The sequence below is a fragment of the Armigeres subalbatus genome, chromosome 3 (genome assembly GCF_024139115.2).
Source record: "Armigeres subalbatus isolate Guangzhou_Male chromosome 3, GZ_Asu_2, whole genome shotgun sequence".
Lineage (NCBI taxonomy): Eukaryota > Metazoa > Arthropoda > Insecta > Diptera > Culicidae > Armigeres > Armigeres subalbatus.
In genome coordinates, this window is record NC_085141.1 from 131,178,541 (window position 1) to 131,197,332 (window position 18,792).

An 18,792-nucleotide genomic window follows, 5' to 3' on the forward strand; every position below is an offset into this window, starting at 1 on the left:
TTCGAAAGGAAAGTGTTGCGTACCATCTATGGTGGGGTGCAGATGGCGGACGGTACGTGGAGGAGACGAATGAACCACGAGTTGCATCAGCTGTTGGGAGAACCATCCATTGTTCACACCGCGAAAATCGGGAGCCTGCGGTGGACCGGGCACGTAGCCAGAATGTCGGACAGTAATCCGGTGAAAATGGTTCTCGACAACGATCCGACGGGAACAAGAAGGCAAGGTGCACAGAGGACAAGGTGGATCGCTCAGGTGGAGGACGATTTGCGGACCCTCCGCAGATCTGCGTGGTTGGCGAAGTGCAGCCATGGACGGAGCTGAATTGAGAAGACTTTTATGTGCAGCACAGGCCACTCCGGCCTTAGTCTGATAATAAAAAAAATTTATATACAAGGATACGAAACGCTACAATAGATCTAATAACTAAGGGTATGCGATAACACACTTTTTCCTAACGAAACGGAACGAAATATAAAATGTCTATTTTAATTCGAAACGGAACGAAACGAATCATATATTTACTTTCGAGACTTCGAAACGATACGAAATCAAGGTCCATTTAATTCGATTTTTTTTCGGAACGAAACTAAATTTTAATTTTTTTCCACGGAATTTTTATTCAATTGGTTTTATTTTATATGATTTCATTTTTTGAAGTTAAATAACGGTTTTGTAATCAATAGAGTTATAGTAACAGAAGAAGCAGGCTATGATAAATCGAAGCGTTTCCGTTTATAAATCACTAGCAGACCCGTCGAACTTCGTCTCGCCCAAAATGAATTAGTTAGCACAAACTTTTATTTTGTATTCACAATATTAGTTTGAATGTTTGCTCTACGATTAAAATGACAGTGCAAACGCCAAAAATTCTAGAGCGGTATATAGTATATAAGTAAATGTCGAATTAGTCCATTACTATTGAGAAGCAATGCAGTATCGGTTTCCATGCAATTCTAGTTTTATTTACTCGAGCGCATCATGACAAGGTCCCGCTATTTAGACCCTTCACAGAGACCAATCCCATTGAAGGCACGCCTCTTATCAATAATAAATCAATCCTTTTTTGAAGAGACATAACAGTAATGTTGTTATTTGGCCTATCTTCAAACCCATTCCTAGTTAAGCAATTTGTTCAGTGACAAGAATTTACGTGTGTTTCTCTTACTATCATTGTTTATAGTTAATATGAGCTCAGAAGTTATGGCCAAAATACATTTTATTTAGACAAAAACAAGTGGAAAAGATTAGCTCTTTTATCAGGCACTAATCTAGCAACTAGCAAAAAGTTGAATTCCGCGGGGAGTCCTGTTCCCTGTTTAAAATTGGCCGGATGGGACTATGTGCTCGAAAGCTATGGCCATTTTTGTTGTTTATTCAACCTCAGTTTATTTCAGGTACATATCTAAAGATGGTGATAAGCAACAAGATGGACGACTTTATTTTTTCCATTCAAACTTTGGGCAAGCCGTTGTTGATGGCATCTACCGCCATAATTTGAGCGAAATAAACATATTGTACTAGACAAATTATTTGAGCTCTTTTAGTGGAATGTCTTCAACTGTCTAAGACGTTTTAGTCAGTTGATATTGTAGTATTTTCCCAACTTAGACCATTTTTTTTTGATCGTGTAAACTTGAGCTTGATTGACCAACAGTAGTTACCCCAAGTAACACATATTATTCCAATTAGGTTTATTTGTAATTTATAATGGTTTTAAAAATAAGTTCACAATGCTGATTTGTTTTGAATGGACTTTAAATAAGAATATGTCATTTAAAAACTTTGTTAGCTTAATACAGTTTACAAATCTACTTCGCTTGAGGGATAAATTATTTATATATATTCCTTTCATGTATGGTTCTATAATTTTCTCTTAGATACCCTGAGAATATGAATGATAAATCTGAAATCATGCAGCTTATAGAGTACTTCTGATATGCTGGAATAAAATCAGATGTTTAACTAATCAAGCTTAAAACAAGCTGAATCAATTGGATATGTATTCTTGAATAAAATTCAGGAACTTCTGTCAATAACTGGCATCCCCAGTTGGGAGTTGGGAGAAAAAGAAACAGCCAAGTGGATAAAAATGATTCGCTGGTAGTCCCAAACACTGTTACTAGCACAAGTTTTTGATAATCAAATTTTAACACAACTACAAAACCTATACGAATCATTCATCAGTTTCCATTTGTCGTTAGGCATGACTTTTCGACCAAGTGCTTCTTTTTTTTTTTTTTTTATTCTTGGTCCCGCCACATACCCCTACAAAGGTTTGAGCTAGACGAGTTATCTTTTAGATAATTAATTAAGATCAATTTAATCAGATTTGCCAATAACAAAAAAAAAAACGATCCGATTATTTTACAGATATAAATTGTAATACTGTCCATCGCTATACAGCAAAAAACTAAATTTAAAAAAAATGAACTGCAGTTTTGATTCATCACTTAGCAAACACCGGTAGTGATACCTCGAGGTCTACAGAAATGCAAAACTTGTGATACCTCTCGCACAGATTTCAAAAGCTTCGCCAGGAACCGCTTTACGTCTTATCAACAAAACCGCGTTCTACATCTCGGAAGTATCTTTCAGCATTTATTTTGATTTTCGACAACAAAACGCCTAAACTTGTGATACCTCTCCGTCGTCTTCTATCGCGTACAAAGACAATCTACCAGGTAGCCAAGGCCAATCATCTATTTCCACTCATTACTAGTCATTCAAAATTCACTTTCATCCATCACGCAAACAGCTCAAAAATGTCAATGATTGGAATAAATTATAAACAACTTATATCTGTATTGCGCGCGCGAGGCTCAAACTTTTGTAGACTACACAAAAAAAGATTCAATTTAAAATTACGTCAACAATATAAAATCCATCATCATCATCGAGGCGATCGTTGTAGTCAATTAATGCCTCAATAAATAAGAAATAATTCAGATTACACCTAAACATCCGTTGGTCACAACTTCGTCAAGATTTAAAGTACGTCAATTGTTAAAAAAAAATGTCGAGCAGCCGTTCAAAAAGCAGTTTTGATATGTGAAATAGGCACATTGTCTCTTAAACTGTGTTAGTGTTGCTGCACGTTTTGATCTGTGTAGGCATCGAATTGAATACATTTATACCCTTGAAAAACAATGAATTTTGTGAAGCACCATGTAAAAAGAAAGGCGTTCTTACTTCATCCGCGTGTCTTGTATTATACCTATGTATGTCACTTCCTCTTTTCAATTCGATCACACAAATATCGAGGCAGCAAACCATTAATTACTTTAAAAATGAACACCATAGTTAAATATACAATTCTTTGCTTCACTGACAGCCACTGCAAGGCGTCCAACAAAAATGTTGAGGAAGTGAACCTATTGCATCTCAAAATCAAACGCATTATTTTATTTTGCAAACGCTGTAATCTCGATATTTGTGTTTCACTAGCCAGAAAAAGGATGGAAGGGCAAAAGTCGAGATGAGGGAGATGATTGATTTATACAAATATATTTTACTAGCAATCGTTAAATCTTTTCAATCGGCATAATATTCCGTACTTCTTGGCAATTTTCTTGATGACATTGTCAATATGGGTACAAATTTTAGCTTGTCATCAATAATCACGCCAAGATATTTAATTTCCGCACGCGATCAATCGTATCATCATCCATTACAACAGAGACGTCTGCATTTAATCGATTCCGTGAAATTACCATGAACTTGGTTTTACTAATATTTAATTTCAACTGTTTGTATTTCAACCATCTACTTAGAGAACGTAAATCTTCATTCAAGTGTTGGACGGCGTCATCTAAATTCTTAGCTGCAATGAATATAACGGTATCATCAGCAAACAGATTTATGTCACAAAATCGTAAAACTCGCCGCATGTCATTGATGTACATAATAAATAAAATGGGCCCTAATACACTTCCCTGTGGCACGCCGAGAGTGTTTTCCACGGGACTCGAAACAAAATCATTAAAGGCAGTCCGTTGAGTTCTGTCAGCCAAATAGCTTTCAAACCATTTGTATGCAGAACCCGAAATTCCAAAGCGCTTGATTGTTTTCAACAACAAGGGCCGAGAAATTGTCTCAAAAGCGCGTTTCAGATCCAAAAACACAGCAACAATCGTATCTTTACGCTCCATTTGTTCTTTCCATTTTGCCAATACCAAATTCAATGCGGTTTCACAAGAATGACCTTCTCGATATCCCGATTGTTCCGGTATCAGCAAGCTATTGGTATTCAAATAAGTTAATAGCTGGCCTTTAACAACTAGTTCTAAAATTTTCTCTAATGTATTGCAACATGTTGATGGGACGAAACTCTTCGGCTTTAATCGTTCCAGCAACTTTTGTATAGGAATCACAAGAGATTCCTTCCAAACTTGTGGCACGTGCCCAGTTTGCAATGATTCATTAATAAGGTCCAGCAAGTTGTGTCCGATGACATCAAAGCAATCTTGTATAACATTTGCGTTTACATTATCTACTCCAGCCGTTTTTCCCATATTAAAACAAATTTCCCTAAGTTCTTCCATGGTTATTGGGTGAAAGCCTTCAAATCTGCAATTAACATTAATCGGCTGCTTTATTTCGTCGGGTTCATCAACTAATGTGATAGATTGGTTAATTGATGAAACACTTTCTACGAAATATTTATTAAAACTATCTGCAATTACGTCTTCTGATTGCTCTAATGTGCCATTAAAGGTTATGGACCGCGGTTTACAAGAACTAGGTTTCATTAAAGATTTTAAAATTTTCCATAACTCTTTGCTGTTGTTTTGATGTTGATCAATTTTCCTCTGAATGTATTCGCAACGTGTGCTTTTCAAAGTTTGCGAATATTTGTTCCGCGCCACCTGATACCTATTCAATGATTATCACTATTACTTCTACAAAACTTTTGTACAATTTATCTCTTTTACGCCTCAGACGCAATAGATTTAAATTGTACCAGCTGTTCGAGCTATTTAAAGATACATACTTGTGTTTAACTAATTGATTGGTACAGGTTTTAAAACATCAGTAAGAACAGCTGATTTCTGATCTAAAGAACCGGCATTTGAATGAAAATCCACGCTTCTTTCGACAAGGCCCGAAACAGCTTGTTTCGAATATTTCCTCCAGCACTTTAATTTTATTACATTACTATAATTACTACTATTGTCATCTACGTTAATCACTAGTGTTTCATGATCGGTTATTTTCAATTCACAATTTTTTTCTATACTAATAGAATCAAAGTTAGAATAAACATGGTCAATTAATGTCCTACTGTGCCGGGAAATACGCGTATGTTCAACAACTTTTTGCTTTAAATTGAAAAAATCTGCTAATCGTTTCAAATGATTCGAATCATGGATGTCACACCAATTGATATTAAAATCACCAGCGAGTATATTTAATTTACTAGGGTCAATGAACATCTCCAACCAGTTCTCTAAAATTTCAACAAAACTTGAACTGGGAGAATGGTATAAAACAGCATAATTACCAGTCTTCATGCCACGAACAACTGTAATGCCCAAGAACCAGTTTCCGTCACAGACTTCGTTTAATTGAAGCTGAAACTGAACTGATTCTTTGACATAAATAGCAACACCGCCAGTGTGTCTCGAATGTGATAAGCAAGCAGCCACACTGTATCCCGGAATACTATACTGATCAAAAGCTTCCATGTCAACAATATGCGTTTCAGATAAGAATACTAGAAATGGACGTTTATCTTCCACAATCTTACGTAAAGCAACGTAGTTTGTGGATAACCCAGCAATATTCAAGTACAAACTATCGAATTGGTTCACATTGCTACTGGAACTTGGTTGCTATTCATTGAAACGTAGGCTGCTCTTTTTTTCGATCAAATAACCGTTTGAAAACTTTACAATCAGTACTAAATGCACCATGGTTAACGTCCAAGTTAGTTTTACGTTCTTTATTTATTTTTACACAATTAATACATTTCAATACAGTTGACGTGCAATCGGACGTTCTGTGACTTTCGCTGCACTTGGAGCACGCAGTGCTATTTTTGCAATCCGTGCTCATGTGCCCAAATTCTCCACATTGAAAACATCTCAAGATACTAATTTCCGGAACTACAAGGCACCGATCAAACCTTATATTTACCGTTTTCGCGGTCAACAAACAACTGTGAGTCTTTTTATCGACTTCAATTATCACGTTTTACTTGTTGTACTTAAAACGTGGATTTTCATATATTCTATTGACCTTGACATCAATAATAGTGATGTCTTCATTCTGATCTTTCAAGATCTGAATGAAGTCATCCGTAGAAAATTTATCACTCATACCCATCACTTTTAATCTAGGCACCGATGATGGAACAACAGCATTATAGCTTTCTCCCAACATGCTTTGAATGTAATTTTTCTCAACTTCAACATTGTAGCCTGTTGCACACTCAGCAATTATAGAGCCGTCTTTCCCGTTCCTAAAGTTACTGATTTTGTGTGTTTTAGGATCCAGTTTAGAATTCAAAAAGCTGCGAGTAACATCGCTATCCTGATTGGACTCTTTCGGCTTAATCACTATGACAGGGCGAGTTTTACGAGCAACCTTTACTTCATTATTGGTTGTACTTTCTTTTCTGATCTTACTATTTTTGTTTCTATTCCCAGTGTTTTTCTTCAAAACCTCCGCGAAACTAATTTTTTCTTCAATTACATCATCAGATGCCTCGTCGGCATATTCCTGAACTTTACGCTTCTTGCCTCTGGGATTTTTGTCGACTCGAAGTCGAGCTTGATGAACCTTGCATAACATTAATTGCAGCTAATTTATTGTTCGCATTAAATTGAAAAAAATGAAGCTTTCATATTTTCCAACTCACTTCCAATTAAATCCCGAAATCCACCAATTGCATCATCGAGGGCGTTTTGTACCCTTTTCCCCAATTGATCCATCCCGTCTTTCAACGCGATGTTCATCTGAGCAGTAATGTGATCTCGAATGCCACTGATCGAATCGGAAAGCGAAGATATTTTCTTCATCTCTTCTTCGAGGTTATGGACATTCGAGAGCAAAACATTCTGCTCGCCACAACACTGGCTTGACAAACAATGATCACACTTGAAAACAACATTCACGTTCTCTGTGACCAGCTTCGCCAATGATTTGGTTATGGACGTGCACTTGTAGTGGTACACTTTAGCGCAACCACAACCAGAACAACTCATTGGTAAATCACTGGGCAGAACCCCCATACCACACTCACTACACTCAACCATCTCGCTTGTGCCTTACGCAGCAAACAAACGGTACCATGCAGACAGCACTAAACACAAAGAAACAATAAAAACACTCAAAATGTTACCTGCCGCCAGCAGCGGCTGGGGCTGTAAAAACCAAAATTGAACGAAAATAACCAGCAGACGAAACTTGTCTTTTGATTATTTCGTTACACTGCACTAATGGGCGCGCAAAGAAAATCTTTTTCATGCGGCACTATATCACTTTCACACTCAATTAATTTATTTTAATCACTGCACGGCAGAACTGAACTACTCCGGTCACCACTTTATCATCGATGTTTCCCACGATTCAGTATCTTACGACAGTAAAGAATGACTTTTAAATGGAACCCGAACCAGTAACACGAGCAGATTTTGGTATCCTCAAACATTTGTTCCGCGCTCCCACAGTTTTTATCAGTTCAAACAAAACGAACAGCTGTCAAAAAATTTATTGCAATACAAGAGTACATCAAGAGCGGGGGTCGCCGAACAAACCATTAGGCCGTACAATCCATTAGGCCGAAACCCATCTGACCGAGAGTCATTTAGTCTGGCCGAATAGATCATTTGGCCGAATATGTCATTTGATCGAATAGGTCATTTGGCCGAACGAGTCATTCGGCCGAATTTCTCATTTCCCAATAATAGTTTCGCAATTCTCATTGTAAAAGTGAGAAATAAGAAGTTAGAAATTATTAATGAGAAGAGAGGCATCTCACTTCTTACTTCGATCGTCCCACTTTTCAGGTGAAAAATGAGGAATGAGAAGCGATACGTGTATTTCCTCATTTGGCACTAATCATTTCTCGCTTCGCACTTCCCACTGCGAAGTGAGTTGTGAGACGTCTTCTTACTTTTCACTTTTCACAGTGAGAATTGAGAAGCAAGAAATGACTATTGCGAAGAAAGAATATAGACGTCATACTCTCACTTCTCACTAATCATTTCTCATTTCGCTCTTCACACTGTGTAATAAAAGAAGTACATTCACAGTGAGAAGTGAAATGTGTGTAGTGAGACGTCAAATGATCTGTTTGGCCAATTTTTTTAATTTTTTAATTTTACGGTATACTGAAATGTAATGTTTCACAAAGTTGTAGCACAGCTTATTGCAATAAATTTTGCTCAAGCTGGCTGATTTAGCGCAATTTTATCTACTTGAACACTTGGATTAGGGTGTCCCTCAATAGAACCATAATGATGGTATTACTATTCTGAACAGTTTTTTAAAACAAAATTTCTAAAAAAATATAGTTCTGGCGTAAAATGCGTCTTTCGGCGTAAATAGGAATCCTGAACCATAGTCCAATGGTGATATGGCGATTTCACATAAGTGAAAATTGAATCCCATTTTAGAACAATGCGGATGAAATAAAAGTTATTTCATAAAATTGAATATTATAAATTGTACATGCGCTAGAAGGTGGAATGTGGAAGCAGCACTACGAGGAACATTTAAATGGTGCTGAGAGTACAGGCAGGGAAAGTCATGGCAGCGGAGGAGATGGCTACGTCAGTTCAGCGGACGATGGAAGCCAACCAGCCCCCACCTTGAGGGAAGTTAAAGATGCCATCCAACAGCTAAAGACCAATAAAGCAGCTGGTAAGGATGGTATCGGAGCTGAGCTCATCAAGATGGGCCCGGAAAAGCTAGCCACTTGCCTGCACAAACTGATAGTCAGAATCTGGGAAACTGAACAGCTACCGGAGGAGTGGAAGGAAGGGGTTGTATGCCCCATCTACAAGAAAGGCGACAAACTGGAGTGTGAGAACTTTCGAGCGATCACAATCCTTAATGCCGCCTACAAAGCGATATCCCCGGTCATCTTCCGTCGTCTGTCACCATTAGTGAATGAGTTCGTGGGAAGTTATCAAGCCGGCTTCGTTGACGGCCGCCATACAACGGACAACGAGCCAGATCTTTACTGTACGGCAAATCCTTCAAAAATGCCGTGAATACCAGGTTCCAACGCACCATCTGTTCGTTGATTTCAAGGCGGCATACGACAGTATAGACCGCGTAGAGCTATGGAAAATTATGAACGAGAACAGCTTCCCTGGGAAGCTTACCAGACTGATCAAAGTAACGGTGGATGGTGTGCAAAACTGTGTGAAGATTTTGGGCGAACACTCCAGTTCGTTCGAATCGCACCGAGGACTAAGACAAGGTGATGGACTTTCGTGCCTGTTGTTCAACATTGCGCTATAAGGTGTCATGCGGAGAGCCGGGTGTTACGTCAATTTATTTGTTTCGCGGATGACATGGACATTGTCGGCCGCACATTTGCAAAGGTGGCAGAACTGTACACCCGCCTAAAACGTGAAGCAACAAAAGTTGGACTGGTGGTGAATGCGTCAAAGACAAAGTACATGCTTGTGGGCGGAACCGAGCGCGACAGGGCCCGCCTGGGAAGCAGTGTTACGATAGACGGTGATACCTTCGAGGTGGTCGAGGAATTCGTCTACCTCGGATCCTTGCTAACGGCTGACAACAACGTTAGTCGTGAAATATGAAGGCGCATCATCTGTGGAAGTCGGGCCTACTACGGGCTCCAGAAGAAACTGCGGTCGAAAAAGATTCGCCACCGCACCAAATGTGTCATGTACAAGACGCTTATAAGACCGGTTGTCCTCTACGGTCATGAAATATGGACAATGCTCGAGTAGGACTTGCAAGCACTCGGAGTATTCGAGAGACGGGTGCTTAGGACCATCTTTGGCGGTGTGCAAGAAGACGGTGTGTGGCGGCGAATAATGAACCACGAGCTCGCCCAGCTCTATGGCGAACCCAGTATCCAGAAGGTAGCTAAAGCCGGAAGGGTACGATGAGCAGGACATGTTGCAAGAATGCCGAACAGCAACCCTGCAGAGATGGTGTTCGCTTCCGATACGGCAGGTACGAGACGGCGTGGAGCGCAGCGAGCGAGATGGGCAGACCAGGTGCACAACGACTTGGCGAGCGTGAGGCCTATTCGAGGATGGAGAGATGCGGCCTCGAACCGTATATTGTGGCGTCAAATTGTTGATTCAGTGTTATCTGTTTAGATGTAGACTAAATAAATGAAACGAAATTCGGTACATTCAAAGTTAATTGCCTATATGCCGGGTATTAAGCCACCCGGAGTGGAAATTAATTACTATGTCTGAAACTTGATTATGCATATGTACAACATGTGATAGATTTAGTTCGGAAAAGGTATTGGAGGGTAACCGCCCCTTCGGTGGGGTTTGATCCCACGACCCCAGTTCGCATGACAGGGTTTGGATTTGGTTTCATCAGTACCCGCTAAGCTGAGGTGGACGACGGAGGTCCTTCGTAGCTTAGTAGGGAAAGCACCTGTCATGCGAACTGGGGTCGTGGGATCAAACCCCACCGAAGGGGCGGTTACCCTCCAATACCTTTTCCGAACTAAATCTATCACATGTTGTACATATGCATAATCAAGTTTCAGACATAGTAAGAAACGAAATTGTACATGCATGGTATGCGAATCAATGTAAATATTCTTCAATTGTTTATGGCAACTTTTTGTTATATTTTGACAGTATTTGGGCTGTCGTAATAACTTTATATTAATTACTAGCAGACCCGACGAAGTTTGTCTCGCTTAAAATTGATTTATTCTCTGATTTTTTTTCATTCGCAATTTTCTTGTCTTCAAAACCTCTATACACTAATTTTGGAATTTCGATTCCATTTGTTTGATTAGTTCTCGAGTTATGCAGAAATTGTAAAATTAGTATTTAAGCCCCCCCCCCTCCGTTTCTAAAGCAGGGGTCTTTAATTATCTCAAGAACCTTTCCCGGTCCCAAAAACCCCTGCATACTAATTTTCACGATCGGTTTAGTAAGGGTATGCGATAAGACACTTTTTCCTAACGAAACGAAACGAAACAAAATTTAAAATGTTTGTATTGATTCGAAACGAAACGAAACGAAATATATATTTACTTTCGAGATTTCGAAACGATTCGAAATCAACGTCCATTCAATTCGAAATTTTTCGAAACGAAACGAAATTTTATTTTTTTTTTTTTCGCGGAATTTTTATTATATTATGTACATTATGCACGCAATTCATTTTCTCGAAGTCAAATAACTTCTTTGGGACCAATAGAATTAGAGTAACAGAAAAAGTAGTCTGTGATAAATCGCCGTGTTCCCGTTTACCATTGACGATAAAGCAATACCCCAGCATTTGTGCTGCTTTCAAAGGAATTCGTCGTGGAGTGGGTGCTCCCGAATTTGATCAATTATATGAGGCATTCCACGGGGGCATGTCAGTCGATCCTGAGCGACCATTTCGAAAATATTTGAAACTCTGCACAGTTTTTCAATTTCATCTAAATCGTCATTTTTCGATATCAAATCTTCATATTGAGTCACGACTAACTTTTCAAAAGGGTGTATGTGAAAATGGTTCAAAAATATTTAAAAAGCTGCACAGCAAAAACGGAATGTTCGATTGTTATGATTTTTTCAGCAAAGTTAGACAACTAAATGGTGATTCTTAAGAAAATGTGCACAGTAAAAAAAAAATTTTTTTTGCCTTTAAAAATATCATTTTGTCACAAAACTCAAATATCTCAAAACCCTATCTTTTTCGAACGTAATTTTTAGGAAAACGGTCCATTATATTAGCTATCTACCATAAAAATTTGGTGATGGTAAACTAATAAACAAAAAGTTATGACATTTCAAACATTTCACAATTTTCACATTTAGTAAAAAAAAATTTTTTTCTGTGTAAGTTATTTCGAGAATTGCAGTTTGATGCAGATTTTATTGTTAAGGGACGTGATTTAAACAAGTTGTTTTCATGATATTTTGATTTAATTATTCATAGCATCTATAAGAAACTTAGACACGATCCAGTGTTGTGATCAAAAGTATTGATAGTGTCATAATTTTCATTGCACGTGACTGGCGAAAAATTCTTTTAATAGTGTTGAAACCTGTTGATAATAACGTTGATAGAAACATATCAGAAATGTTATTTTTAAGACAAAAGCTGCAAAATCAAAGATTTATATACACGTGTACGTCTATAGTTTACGTGCAAAAAACATACCTCTTAGAGAATAGACTTTATGATCGGGAGGAAACGGGTATCTTCAACAACAACAAATGCATGATAGGTACATACCATGACAATGCTCACGAAAAAGCAAAAAAATTACTACTACTAAGGTTGAGGTACTACTAAGATCTTATAGTAATTTTTTTCTTCAGTCAAGCAAATGACACCAAACTAGTCAGTAAAAACTTAAAAGTGATTTTGTTTATTGAAATATTACGAACAACATGAGTAGCCGCTTTCTCAACTGTTGTAGGCCGTTTGATGGAAAAAAGTGTTCAAAAGAGTTACGAAATCTCACCGAAAGCACCATAGATAAACTGAAAGCGACTGGTTATGCTCCAATGTCCACATTGAATACAAATTTACGCATTTGCACGTCCTGCCGTCTAAACGTTGACAAAAGAGCAATCTGTATATCATCGGTTGAGCAGAGCGCAGGAAGTTCGAAAACGACAGCAACTGAGGAATTGCCAGATGTATCGACAACAACTGAGGAATTACCAGAAGTATTAAGTGCTGAGAGCCTTGCCACCGTACCATCATCGAAATCTGTTTCAACAAATCAATCGGAAGATGAGTGTATCCAAAGGTCAACATCGAACGCTTTAACGAGGGCATAGCTGGGATAAAAGTGACTCCGATTAAATGGAGTAAGATGGACTACGTTTATTACCCGGAGAAAAAATACCGTGAAATAAACGAAGCTGTACGAAGAAACCTCTTCAAATTAGGACCTGATGATGTGGAAAATACAGACTACGATGAGGTAATTATAAACATGAAGGAAAGGTTCTCGAATGCAGCCACGACAAGGAAAGAAAAATTATTGATTTTGTCGATGCTGCCAAGTTCGTGGTCTATTCAGGATGCCATTGATGAGTTCAAAACCAATAGAAATACAGTAAAAGAGGCAAAACAATTGAAGAATAACTGTCTTTCAACCAAAAATACTAGGTCTAGTACTGCATTAACAGATGAGACAAAAGAAATAGTAGTTCAATATTTTGAAGATGATGAAGTAAGTCGAGCTATGCCTGGTCAAAAAGATTATGTATCAGTAAAAAAGATGGAAAGCGTCAAGCAATCCAAAAACGATTAATGATGACGACTTTGAAAGAAGCGTACACACGCTTCAAGGAAATTCACGATAATATTAAAATAGGTTTTTCCTCATTTGCAAGCCTTCGGCCAAGGCAATGTAAGCTTCTTTCCAATTCAGGAACACATAATGTGTGTGTGCACAACCCATGAGAATATTAATCTTATTTTACATAGTTTGAAAAGAATCAATTTAACAAAGGATATTAAAATGTTAACTGGTAGTCTTTTGTGTGAAAATACAACATCAAATTGCTATCTACGATCTTGTTCGGATTGTCCAGATTCTTCATCATTGGAAAATACTTTATTCGCTGAGTTTGAAGAAAAATATATTGATCAGTTATCATTTAAGCAATGGGTGACCACGGATAAGTGTGACATAGAAACTATTGTAAAACCTGTAGATGAGTTTGTGTCATATTTTTGCTTGAAATTAGAAAGTTTAATCCCTCACGATTTCATTAAAACAGAACAATCCAGCTTTTTAAAAATACGAAAAATACATTACAAAATGGTGAATTTTTAGTCATTTGTGATTTTTCTGAAAATTACAGCTTTGTATTGCAAGATGAAGTGCAGTCCCATCACTGGAACGTACAACAAGCTACAATTCATCCATTCGTTATTTATTTTAATGGAAGTACGCAAATTTAACACTTAAGTTTTATTATAATTTCCGAAGATTTAAGACACGATTCAGTATCCGTAAACTTGTTCATTGAAAAAATGATTAACTTTTTACGCGTTGATAAGCATAAAGAAGTCATATATTTTCATGTCTGATGGAGCAGCGTCGCAGTACAAAAATCGTAAGAATTTTTCGAGCCTATGTCAATTTAAATCAATGTACGGAATTGATGCAGAATGGCATTTTTTTGCTACATCACATGGCAAAGGTCCTTGTGATGCTATTGGAGGAACAATAAAGCGCATGGCCACAAGAGCAAGTTTAGCCAAAGAACGTGAGCATCTAATTAAAACTGCGAAAGAACTTTTTGATTGGGCAAATCGTAGAAAAGAAAAAGATTTAACCAAATTATCATTTTGTTTTACTACTACTGAAGAGTACGAAATAAAGGCTTCAGAGCTCAGCGAGCAATTTAATAACGCGAAAACGATCCAAGGAACCCAAAAATTTCACTGTTTCATTCCATTGTCGGAAAATAAAATTAAAGCAAAACTATACTCAAATTGTGCTGATAATAATTCAAAAGTGTTCGATATTTTAAAAAATTTGAATAAAAATAAATAAAAAATAAGTATTAATAAACTGTTTTCATGATATCATAACCCATACCAAAATTCCAACCCAAAACTCTTAGAGTTTCTATAACAACATTGTGTAACTGCCACATTTAATTTAATACTTAGGATAATATTAATTCATTTTATTTATTTAAACATCTAAAATTTATACAAATAAAATACATAATATCGATGAATACAAAAATATAGAATATCATACAAACAACTTGTTTAACTCACGCAAGGCCCTTAACAATAAAATCAGCATCAAACTGCGATTCTTGAATAAAAAAAATACACGGAAATTTTTTTTTGTTTACTATATGTGAAAATTGTGAAATGTTTGAAATGTCATAACTTTTTTGTTTATTAGTTTACCATCACCAAATTTTTATGGTAGATAGCTAATATAATGGACCGTTTTCCCTAAAAAAATTACGTTCGAAAAAAGATAGGGTTTTGAGAGATTTGAGATTTTGTGACAAAAATGATATTTTTAAAGGCAAAAAAATTTTTTTTACTGTGCACATTTTCTTAAGAATCACCATTTAGTTGTCTAACTTTGCTGAAAAAATCATAACAATCGAACATTCCGTTTTTGCTGTGCAGCTTTTTAAATATTTTTGAACCATTTTCACATACACCCTTTTGAAAAGTTAGTCGTGACTCAATATGAAGATTTGATATCGAAAAATGACGATTTAGATGAAATTGAAAAACTGTGCAAAGTTTCAACTCAATAGAAAATCATGAATTAAAAATTTTCTTAAATTTTGATGCTGTTGCTTGGAATCGCTCCAGTTCAGTTTCATATCAGTAAGAATGTATATACAAATATAGTTATAGTGGGATTTTTTTGTATTCTGATTCAAATTCTATTTAAAACCTTATTTTATTTAAGACCAAAATGATTATGCTAAAGCATACTTTATATTCATTTATCTGCGTGGTTTTATGGCATTGAGCTAAATCAAAACCAGAATATACGAGTATATTATACGCAGATAGAGAATTGTTAATAAGGTATTGTCAGGTATGAAGACATATTTTTTCCTTTCTCATACAAAAACTAGTAACAAAAGGATATAATTTCCTTCCAAATTCAACCTTTTTAAAGGAGGCTCGGAGACCCATAGTCATATATACAATCAATTCGACGAACCAAGCTATTGTCTGTTTGTCCTCCCAAGTAACATTTTAAGTTTTATAATGCTCTTGAAGACCATAATTTACTCTTCAAGAGTATTATAAAACCGGCATAAAACCAAAATGTTACTAGAGCTTGTATAGGGGAAGGTGGGTAGACTTGATCCCCGGGGAGACTTGATCACCCCCTGTTTTATCGAGAACTAAAGTAGTTTTGTTCTAGCGTATTTTTTAATATATATCCTCTAAACAAATGACCTTTATGTGGTGAGTTATTTTTTGGATTGACAACTTTATTTATTCTACAGGTCGATTTGTATGTTTTGACCTTCCCAAAGATTTTTTTATTGCCCACGCAAAATTTGAATAACTTTTCATAACAATGACCGAATGCTTTCGTTTTTTCACAGCACAAAGCCATAAATATGCTTAATGATCTGTACTGATGAAAATGTCAAAATTCCATCAAAGTTCTAGGATATTTGGATTTGAAGTTATTCCCTCAATATGGGGACACTTGATCCCCCATTAGTCACCCATACAAAAATTTGTCGAAAAAATTCAAAAAAAATTAAATCTGTACCTATTCAGGCTTCTAATTTTTTGTAGATTTGACAGATGTGATGAAGTTTTGGCAGGAAATTTTAATCCTCAACCGACATCAATTTAGTGTAAGAAACAGCTGCTATGGACTGTATGAGCCGGTCATGCCCTTACAGTCAATTCAGGATTAGGAGAGGAAAATTAGTTTGATACTTATTTACTGTAGTATTATAAGTTGGCCTTTAATAAAAAAGAGACGCTCTAAAAATACTTTACAAGGTCCTCAGGAATCCGCGCCACGACTTTGCCTTTTGTTGTTGTATTGATCTGTTGTACTGATCTGATTCACATCTGATTACATTTACACTCTGAACATGACATCTTAAATATTAGGTCGGACCACTTTTGGAAAATAATTGGATAGAATAGTTAAAGATATTTTTCGTTTCCCGGTGGACATTTCTAACAAAACACCGAAGACGTTTTATAGAAGAAAACTAAAAACAAAATTTGTATAACATTAGGTTTTGAAAACAGCTTTATGGATTTGTTCAGTGGCGCAGCCAAAATGTTTGATAATACACGACCGAACGAGACAGTATGGTAAGTCTAAATTTGTTTCGAAATTCCGCGGAATTCCGTTAAATTTCGTTATAAGTTAGTTTTTTCTACCGAATTTTTTGTAATTTTACGAAACGAAACGATATCAAGAATTCAGATTTCGCCATGTTCAAATTCCGCGGAATTTCGTTTCGAACCACCTGAAACGAAATTTTTCGAAATACCGCATATGCTTACGGTTTAGTAGTTTCCGAGCTCATAAAAGTCAGAAAGACAGAAATTCATTTTTTGTATATATGTAGGTATATAGATTTCACATTATTTTTGGAGCGTTTTACTTTTCATTATTTTAACACAAAATTCGATTAATTTTAAAGCGCAAGAGTTTGCATTGGCCATCGAGCAAGTAAGTGCAGTGCGTGTTTTGTTCGTCGGGATATAATAAAATATCTATCTGTTGTCGGTGGCTCATGCTCATGTATTGCGCTTTGCTTCAGTCGAAACAAGCGCGATTTTCAATAGTTTGCAATAGCCATCGAGCAAGTAAGTACAGAGTGCTGCGCGTGCGTTCGGTCGTACAAAACGCAATTCTACTCAGTTTTCATATGGCACCGGGCGTGTATGGCTTAACTTTTTTCTCGTTGCGAGACAGAAAATTGATGTTATCTCCCATCCTAAAGATCGCATCACTTGCCAAAGTGAATCCAGATAAAATATCCTATATAGCTGACTCAATACCACATCCCGAGACAATCGTAGGGATGCAGAGGTCTTCTCGATCTCTAGTAGCAACGAGAGTCGAACTAACAATCCTTCCCTCCCTATATGACCGTAAGGACGTGGCCGGCGCCGTTATTGACTTTAAACGTTTGAGCTCCTGAAACGTGTACATTGAGAATGGGTAGCTAGTTCCAAGCCCAATTTATTGTGTTCTCTGTACAATTTCGCTAGTTCTAGTCAATCACGGAGTAGCAACTACGAATTGTGTGGTCATAAAGCTCAAGCTCATGCTCACGCTTAAATTCGATAAATTTTAAAGCGCAAGTGATAACACAGTTTTAACAAATATATTCGAAACGTTGTTGAATGAGACAATAATAAATAGTTTTGTTCTCCAAGACCTTCTTAGGTAGAAAGTGTTGAAAATCTTGAAAAATCATTATAGAATAATTTATTAAGGTATTGAAAGTATATTAGATTTATACTTTTTCGGGGTTCTACCAAAACGCACCAAGCGGCTTATTGACAGACTTGTGATCGTCTATTCGAGTCAAGTACGAGACACTGAACACGACCTTACTGTTACGTATTTGTCAAGGTACAATTAAGTGGTGGAATTAAATGGGATTATACAAACTCGTCTTATGACAAGTGAAGACATTCCACTAAAAAGCTCAAAATAATTTTCTTAACAGACTTGTGATATTTTGAATCTGTTAAGCGAAAGCTTGGGAAAGATGGATAATTCTTTTAGGCGCTTGGTGTGGTTAGAACCCCGGCCATCTGGTTTTAACAAGTTTTAAAAACTTTTACCATCTATACAGTCATGTTCAGCGCCAAACTATTAATTGCTTTATTGTTATGGAATAAATACATGCAAATAAATATGATGGATCTATACCCATTAACTGGTATTTTGACCGCTCTAATAAACTTTTCTGGATACATTTTATAATGAGCTAGAAGGCATCATCGCCGCTAGGTGGATTTCTCTTCTTTTTTTTTAAACAGACATTGTACCAAATTTTCGGAATATGTTTGAGAAGTCTTGTAAACTATTTTTTTTATTTCAAGAAAAAAAATACTCGAGGTTTCAAAGCTAATATTTTATATAAACTATTTCTTGATATC

At 36.7% G+C, this 18,792-nt stretch overlaps 1 protein-coding gene across 2 annotated transcripts in view; it reads right to left on the reverse strand.

Moving 5' to 3' along the window:
• Positions 1-18,792, reverse strand: part of LOC134223622 (furin-like protease 2) — a 1,298,803-nt gene that overhangs the window by 695,882 nt on the left and 584,129 nt on the right. The window lies entirely within an intron of this gene.